Below are 8,277 nucleotides of genomic sequence, written 5' to 3'. Positions count from 1 at the left end.
GTTCTTCTACCAACAACTGGCTTTACTCATGCATGCCTAGTAAGATGGGTACTGGCTATGCTGAAGTTGGCTGGATTCTCTCATGTTGGGTGCTGGATAGCTATTGAGATATTGTGTGGCCCAGGACAACCTTGGTTCTTTTCCATGTTTCTCCTATATTCCTCTAGTAGGATAGCCCAAGCTGATTCATGAAAAAGGCAGAAGAGCAACAGAGAGCAAAAACCTGAAAGTCAAGCCATCACTTCTGTCACATTCTATTGAACAAAGCAGGTACAAGGCCAGTCTAGGGTACCTAGACAGGGAATAAGGTTGCATCATCATGGGGAGGTGTTCCATAATCATGCTGCAGAGGACTTGAACACAAAGAGCTGATCAAGAGCAGCAGCCATTTTTTATCCATAAATATACCAGGCATTTTTATTAACATTCTTGCATAAATTATTTCACGTGATCTTTACAATAATCTGATGTACTGTGTATTAGCTCCCTTTTACTGGAGAAAAGGACTGCAGAGCTCCCAGAGGATGGTGAGATAGTTGCTAATGATGTGTAAGAACAGGCTTCGGGTACTCTTTGCAGATAAATATTTTAACTTAAAGAGCAGCAAAAGATGAGATCAACACAGTTTGGCAGTGAGGGTATGTTACAAGTGTAAAGGTGCTGATTATGTGAGATGAAAATACTTTATGAAAGAAGGGATGACATTCAAGTTCCAGTTTCATTTAGATCTCAAAGCTGCCTTTTAGACCCTAATCCTGATATTTTTTATCAGATTCTGACGCAGTGGGGTATATGCAGTTGATGGCGGATACTTATGTTCAGCTCTGTTTCAGACTTTAGAGAGTGAAAACTGGAGGATTATATTTATTTGACCTTTGGGGAGAAATTGCCTGGTGATCTAGTTAATTGAGGTTACAAGGAAGATTACGAAATCTCTATTCCAGCTAGGATGATTTTGTAATACCATTTTGTGTTTTAAAGCCTCTGCAAGAAAAGTTACCTTGCATACAGAGAAAAAAAATACATATCAACAAGGAATAGAAATATTTTATGATCAAGCCCCTTAATCTGCTGCACCATTTCTCAGCTCTGCTTTTCTTATCTCAGTGAGCAGGAACCCTTCACCCTTCTGACAAAACTGAGCTTTATTTTTACTACTGTCTTTTCACCCTATCAGGCCAAGAAAGTCAAATGGTTTTTCAGATAAAATCAGAGCTCATTTTTAGACTTAATGTTGATTTTTACCTTTTATCTTAGAAATTGAGTTATAAGAGAAGGGTGTAAAATAATTTAAAGAGCTTTTATATTTAATTAATTAACATATTATACTCAAGCAATTCTATAGTCATTTAACATTAGCCCCTTATAAGGAATGAGTTCATTTTTTTTCTGGGCTTCTGGGGCCTGTCTTCACTGAAATGTGAACATAAAACTGAATATTTGGGAGCTTGGGTAAGAGGTCAGAGGTGAGGGGCCAGGCTTTATTTTCTTAAGAGACTATGAGATCTGTGGGAGAATTTTTCAGGTATTTTTGTCATCTGGAGGCCTAGTTCATACCCAGAAGTAGTTCCATGGTGGATTAAAGATTAGGATCTGGAAACAGACTTCCTGAGTCTATTCTTTTTATTGGGGGGGTGGGGGTGGGGGGTGGGGTAATCAGGGGTTGAACTCAGGGGCATTCAATCACTGAGCCACATCCCCTGCCCTATTTTGTGTTTTATTTAGAGACAAGGTCTCATTGAGTTGCTTAGCACTGTGCCTTTGCTAAGGTTGGTTTTGAACTTGTGATCCTCTGCCTCAGCCTCCAGAGCCTCTGGGATTACAGGTGGGTGCCATGTGCCCAATGAGTTTATTCTTGAGTCTATTCTTCTATTTCTGTTTCTTGCTCAGTGACCTTCAACAAACTATGTAACCTCTCTGTGCTTTGTTGCTCATCTTTAAGTGGTAATAAAATAACATCTACTTCATATCACTCTGAGGATCAACTGTGATAATACAAATGAAATAATTTAGATCAGTGCCTAGAACATAATAAGTAGTTAATAAATGTTGGATGTCACTGCTCAATAAATATACATTCAGTAAGTAGAAATAGATGTTATATTAATGTCCTATAATCTGACATAGATTTTCATTATTTTAAATGAAAGAACTCTCAGGCAAAGAGTGGACAATATTTAAGATCCAAAGAAGTAGCATTAGTGACTAATCTCATTTTTTAGCCACTCTTTTCCTATCTTGTTTGTTTATTGCATCTCTCAGTTTTGTCTAGCTTTTTCATTGTAGATGTCAGTGCAGTTTCATAGTTCCTTCCCCTAGGAATTATCCCATTTAACATGATATATAATCCAATTACATAATACAGTATTTATATAAGCAAACAAAGAACAATTATGATTTTATTCAGTTTATGCTCAATTTATTTTTAATGTATTCATCTAATTGGTATTATGCAAAGATCCCCCCAAGTTTAAAATTAGAGTAGCTCATTCTGGTTCAAAAATAATTTTTGTTTATTAATTTTTTAATGGTATTAAAGTTTGGAACTCTCAAACTTCCTTTAATAAGACAGCCAGAAAAGGCAAAAGAGTTGGGCTTTAATGTCAGAATATATTTCAAACTCTCAGGTCTTCTAATAAAGACTTAAAGTGCTTTGATGTCTACCAGGCTCAATTTCTATGTCTTCCAGAGATAATTACATTTACACAAGAAGATTATCATGGTAACTGGCACATAGTAGGTACTTAGTAAAGTGTAGCTATTAGAAGAAACAGACTGCACTAGAAAGGGATTCATACTGGATATATAGTTATCAAGTAAAAAGCTTTAAGTTAATGGATTCCACTTCTGTGTATTCAACCAAGCATTGGTCAAGAATACACAGAAAATCATAATTTTGCTTATACTGAACAGGTACAGAATTTTGTTTTTGTTATAATTCCTTATGCAATATAGTACAACAAATATTTACATTTACATAGCATGTTCCTTGAATTTGGTATTATGAGTAGTACAGAGATTATTTAAAGTATAGGAAGGATATACATAGGTTGTATGCAAATAATATGCCATTTTATATAAGGGACTTAAGAGTGTGTGTGTGTGTGTGTGTGTGTGTGTGTGTGTAATTATTTTAGTATACAGGATTCAAGTCCCTGGTCCTCTAAGCTTCTAATTTCTGTTTCTCCAGACTGCATTTCCGAATGTTTCCAAATTCCTCCCACAAATCAGTTTCAAAGTCTTCTGGTCTACATGATTAGGTTAGACCCCACTCTCAGTGCCAATTTCTGTGCTAGTCAGCTTTGCATCCCTGTGACCAAAATACCCAACAAGATCTACTTAGAGGCACAAGTTTATTTGGGCTCAAAGATTTAGAGGTTCAGTCCATGGTCAGCTGACTCCATTGCTCTGACACAGAACATCATGGTGGAAGGGCATAACAGAGGAGCTCTGCTTGCCTCATGATGGTTGAGAAGCAGAGAAAGGGACAGTGGCTTCAGAGATGTTGAACTCTTCTAGGGCATGCCCACAGTGACCCATCTCCTCCAGCCACACCCCACCTGCCTAAGTTACCACTCATTCCATTCAAAATAAAATGGACTCATTAGATTATAGCTCTCACAATCTAATCATTTTACCTCTGAAAGTTCTTGCATTAACACAGGACTATTTGGAGGACATCTCATATTCAAAACATAACAGTAGATATGTTCCTTGGCGGATGACCATTATCTTTCTCGTCTCTCCTCCCTGAGCTGGAGTAAGCACTCCAACATCTATCTGCTGCACCAGCGTCCTCTCCTCTAATTCCTTCAAGATTTCTTTCTTTCCCAATGGAAGAGAAGGTGAACATGAAAGAAACTGCTAAAGGCCTATGAATATTTCAAAGGAAAAAGCCAAGGGACTCCATTAAACCTTGTACACTCTTCTATAAATGGACAAAGAGTCTGAATAATGAAATGCTCAGAGGTACTGAGGCAATTTCAGAGTAAAACAGGCAGATATAAAATAAAATGCCTCTCACCACAAATAAATCTCAAATTTCTTCCCCAGTCTTCTCTCTCTGCCAGTTCTTTTCAGACCTCTAACCTCTTGTATATCACCACAAAAGGCACAGGAGGACAAATAATACAGTGGTTAAAAACAGGAACTTTCTAGTTCAAGGGTCCTGGTTGAAGTCTCATTTCTTGCATTGATTATCTAAATTTATAGTGCTCACTACAGCTTGTAATTTAATGTGGAAAACACATAAATCTCAGAGATAGACTATTCTCTTATTAAATATGTCTTATTATGTATTCTTCTTTCACACTGTTTTTTTTCCCCCTATATAGAAATGTTCTTCTATTCTTTCTAAAGTATAGCTGTTCAAGGCCCCTGCATTCAGGTCATTGGCCAGCCCTGGCATTTCTAGTGCTGATCAGCCAAAGTCAGCTCAGCAGACACATATGTTGCAGCAGACCTGTCCTCCTTATAATGGCCCTAGGGGAATAGGGCTTTTAAGCCTGAACATGCATGCGACAGGCTAGGAGCCTTTATTAATGGCCCACGTGCTGTCAGAATCAGTTAAGTCAGTTGGTGTGTAGCTTGTGATACCTTCTGCCCTCTGGCCTAGCAGAAAAATACGTGCTCTTTTCTTTCCCTTTCTTTAGCTACCGTCACAAAAATACAAAAATCACTTTTGAGTTTCAGACCATCCATGTTTTCCATTATTAAGACAAAGCTCAACAGGGCATCTCTTTGGAACTCTGCCATTGGTAGAGTAGGAAAGTGAGAAATGTTTTTTCTTCACATCTCATCTCTGTATAAACTCCTTGAAGGCAAAGGTGGCATAGGTATTTACCAAGGTGTTTTGAATCAGTTCATCTGTATTCTTTACATCACAGTATTTTTCCCTGAGCCATTGAACAACACTGCATTCCACTCACAAGTATTATTTCATGTCTATTTGTCAGCCACGATGCTCGATTCTGTCTGTGCAAAGAAGATTTTGTCCCTACCTTTAGAGTCCTAGTGTTTAATACAGAAGGAATAAAATGGGTGATTATAACACAGTGAAAGGCTAACATGGAAAGTTCAATGCCAGGGCAAGATCCATGTGTAACAGCCCTAAAGCAGACTGAAGAGTTAGCTCTGAGCAATGGTGATATCTGAACAGAATGCTGGGAAATGTTGATAGGAATTAACTAATTGTTCTGTATAATGCACAATTTCTGTCTCATCAAAGCAAATTTTTCAAATATAATGCTATATAATTGCTCTGAAATCTCATTTTTGTATGAAGACTCTACAACAACTGTTTTATCACAAATTAATCTCACCTGTTTTTGATCTTCTATAACTCATTAGATCTCTGTCAGAACCTAACAAATCTTGAATTGCTTTTTCAAAACCACTGCAAATCTTTTTACTTCTAAATAAATCATGGAATTCTTAAGTTTACAGTTTTTATTAATGTGAATTTTAAATTCCCAATATTTCCTGTGTGGTTTTGTAGAAAGTTGGCTTATTGGGAGGGAAAAAACAGTGGGTTCTGTGTCTGATATGAAAGTATTTACATGACTTGCTAAAATTCTCATGCAGAGCAATTGCCAGTTGCTTGTCTCATCTCTAAACTGGTATAATATTTTCTTCCAGTCACCACATTCTGTTAGCACTACATTTGAAAAATGTAGTAAAATTTCATAAAATTCATTTAACGAATATGTTTCCAATAATGTCCTTTGTTGAATTTAACGCTAGAAATTCTACTCATTGCTGCCTATATCAGTCAAGATAGGTAGGAGTAGACTGGGATAATGAACATCCCCCAAATCTTGTGACTTAAATCAGTCAAGTGTTATTCTTGTTTATTCCACTCATCCCTTTTGGATTGTGGTTAGGGTCTGAGCACTGTGCTCATTGTGGTCACTCAAGGACACCAACCATTGACCAGCTGCCACCTTGAGCACATTCAGTTGCAATGCCAGACAAAAAGAGAATCTGGGTGTCTCACCTGGGCACATACATGTTCATGCCAGGAAGTCACTGCTACTTATAATTCAGTACCTAGGACTAGTCACATTACTCTACAGAGACTAAAAGGAGATCAAGTATAATCCCACTATGGGGCCAGAAGACAAAAAGCTGTAAAGATTCTGAACAGTAAGTATGTTCTGGTGTGCCAGTGTGCTGGTGCACACCTATAATCCCAGTGGCTAGGGAGACTGAGGCAGGAGGATTACGAGTTCTAAGCCAGCCTCAGCAATGGCAAGGCACTAAGCAACACAGTGAGACTCTGTCTCTAAATTAAAACATATCAAAAACAAAAAAAAGGGCTGGGGTTGTGTCTCAGTGGTCAAGCTTCCCTGAGTTCAATCCTTGGTATCCCCCACCAAAAAAAAAAAAAAAAAAAAAAAAAAAGTTCTGGTGGTACAATATATGAATTGCCCACTGCCTATGAGCAGCCTATAGCCTATAGAAAAGAGATGAGTAATAAAGTTCAAAAAATGAGAGCAATAAGAAGTGAGTTCATACAGCTAAGGGATATAGATGGTGAGACAATTCTTTTGCTTATGAAACATTTATTGAGGACCTACATGATACCAGGAACCAGAGATTCCAAGAACCCAATCTCCTGCCCTCAAGGAGCAAATGTTCTTAACAAGATAAAGAGAGAAAACCTTGAGTACCACCTGTGTACCAAGATCTGTGGTATATTTTCTATTTAATTCTTGCACAATCCTACAAGATTATTCTTGTCCCTATGTTAAGTGCAACCAAATCATTGCTAGGGTCACAGTGTTACAGTGACAGAGCTGGACCTGAAATCTGGTCTTCAAAAACACTACTTCAAAAGCACTGCTTTTTTCTTCTCAGTGATCCATTGGTCAAAGAAAGAGAATATATAACCAGCAAATTACAGTATGAGAAATATTATCATAGCAGCATGAACAGTGTCTGCACTGTGTACTCTGTGGGCTCTGGAGAGGCAACCTAATGCCTGGGGAGTGTCTGAAAGGCTTCTCCATGGAGGTGACATTTTAGTGGGGGCTTTTGAAAGATGAGTCAATATTTGCCATGCAGAAATCAATTCAGTCTAAGTAGTAATAAATGGGGCTTAAAGAGGCAAACAGCCAAGTTGTTTATCTAATGTCAAATATAACTGCAATCACACATTCCCATCCATCTTCCTTGCCACCGGCATTTCTCTAAAATCTCAGTCTTATAATCCTACAGCCATTTCCTCTGTCTTCCACTCTTTCAAATTCTGACAAACTCTCCCTGCATTAATTCTTAGGAGTCCTCAACATGACCAAATCCCAAAGAGAGTGTTTTTCTGGAGGAGAGGAAGGTTGGTGGTTGTTATCATGAGCCTTCCATCTGCTCTTGTTTCCTCATCAGCAGCTGAGCTGGACAGAGCTCTTGTCTCACACAATTTCAGCAACTGGCAGCTTTAGCTCTGCCTGGTTCTGGCAAGGGAAGAAGGGAAAGGGCAATGTGATTGCTTCAGCAGTGGTAAAGTTGAAGCTGGCATAGCAGAAGAAGCTACCCTACTTACAATAAGAATGCATTTGCACATCCCTGCAGATGTTCCCTTCTTTAGCTCCTTACAGAAATGTAAAGAAAGATATTTTTGTCTTAAAAAAAACTTTTGCTTTTATTTGATAAATGAGCTTACTTATCAAAACAGGTTTTAAAAAGAAAAAGTGAAAATATTAACATTAATGATACTCTGGGTTTATTCTTTACTCTCTTAAGTACTCAACATGATCAGGCCCATCCGAACATGTTTTTTTCTTTTCTCTGTGAGCAGCATTATAAATTTTATCCATCTTTGGGAAATCCAAATATCCTTTCTTTTGCTTGTATTAAATAAAGACCAAGCAGTTTGCAAATGATCCAGAAATTTTGTCAGCGATAAAATTCAGCTTGGGAATGCTCTCAGTTAAGGGCTGACCTGTGCTAAGGAAGATTTAGCAGACAGGATGCCAAGAACAAAGAGGGCAGTAGTGCCATTCTGCAGGTGGACTGATACACACTTAAGTCTTCTCATTGCATTTGAACCATATATTATGGTCATCCTCCACTAAACCTGGGAGATTACCTCTAAACTAGATTGGGTATGTCTAAAATATTCTGCAATGAGAGATGCTATAGTTTGGATCCGGATTGTATCGAAAGCCTCAATTGTTGAGGTCTTTGTTGCCAACCTATTGCACTATTTGGAGGTGGTGGAGTCTTTAGGAAGTAGGGCCTAGTGGAAGGAAGTTAGGTCATTGGGGGTGCACTTGAAGG

This window comes from Urocitellus parryii, chromosome 2 (assembly GCF_045843805.1).
Source record: "Urocitellus parryii isolate mUroPar1 chromosome 2, mUroPar1.hap1, whole genome shotgun sequence".
NCBI lineage: Eukaryota > Metazoa > Chordata > Mammalia > Rodentia > Sciuridae > Urocitellus > Urocitellus parryii.
Note: the sequence above shows the minus strand (reverse complement) of the source record.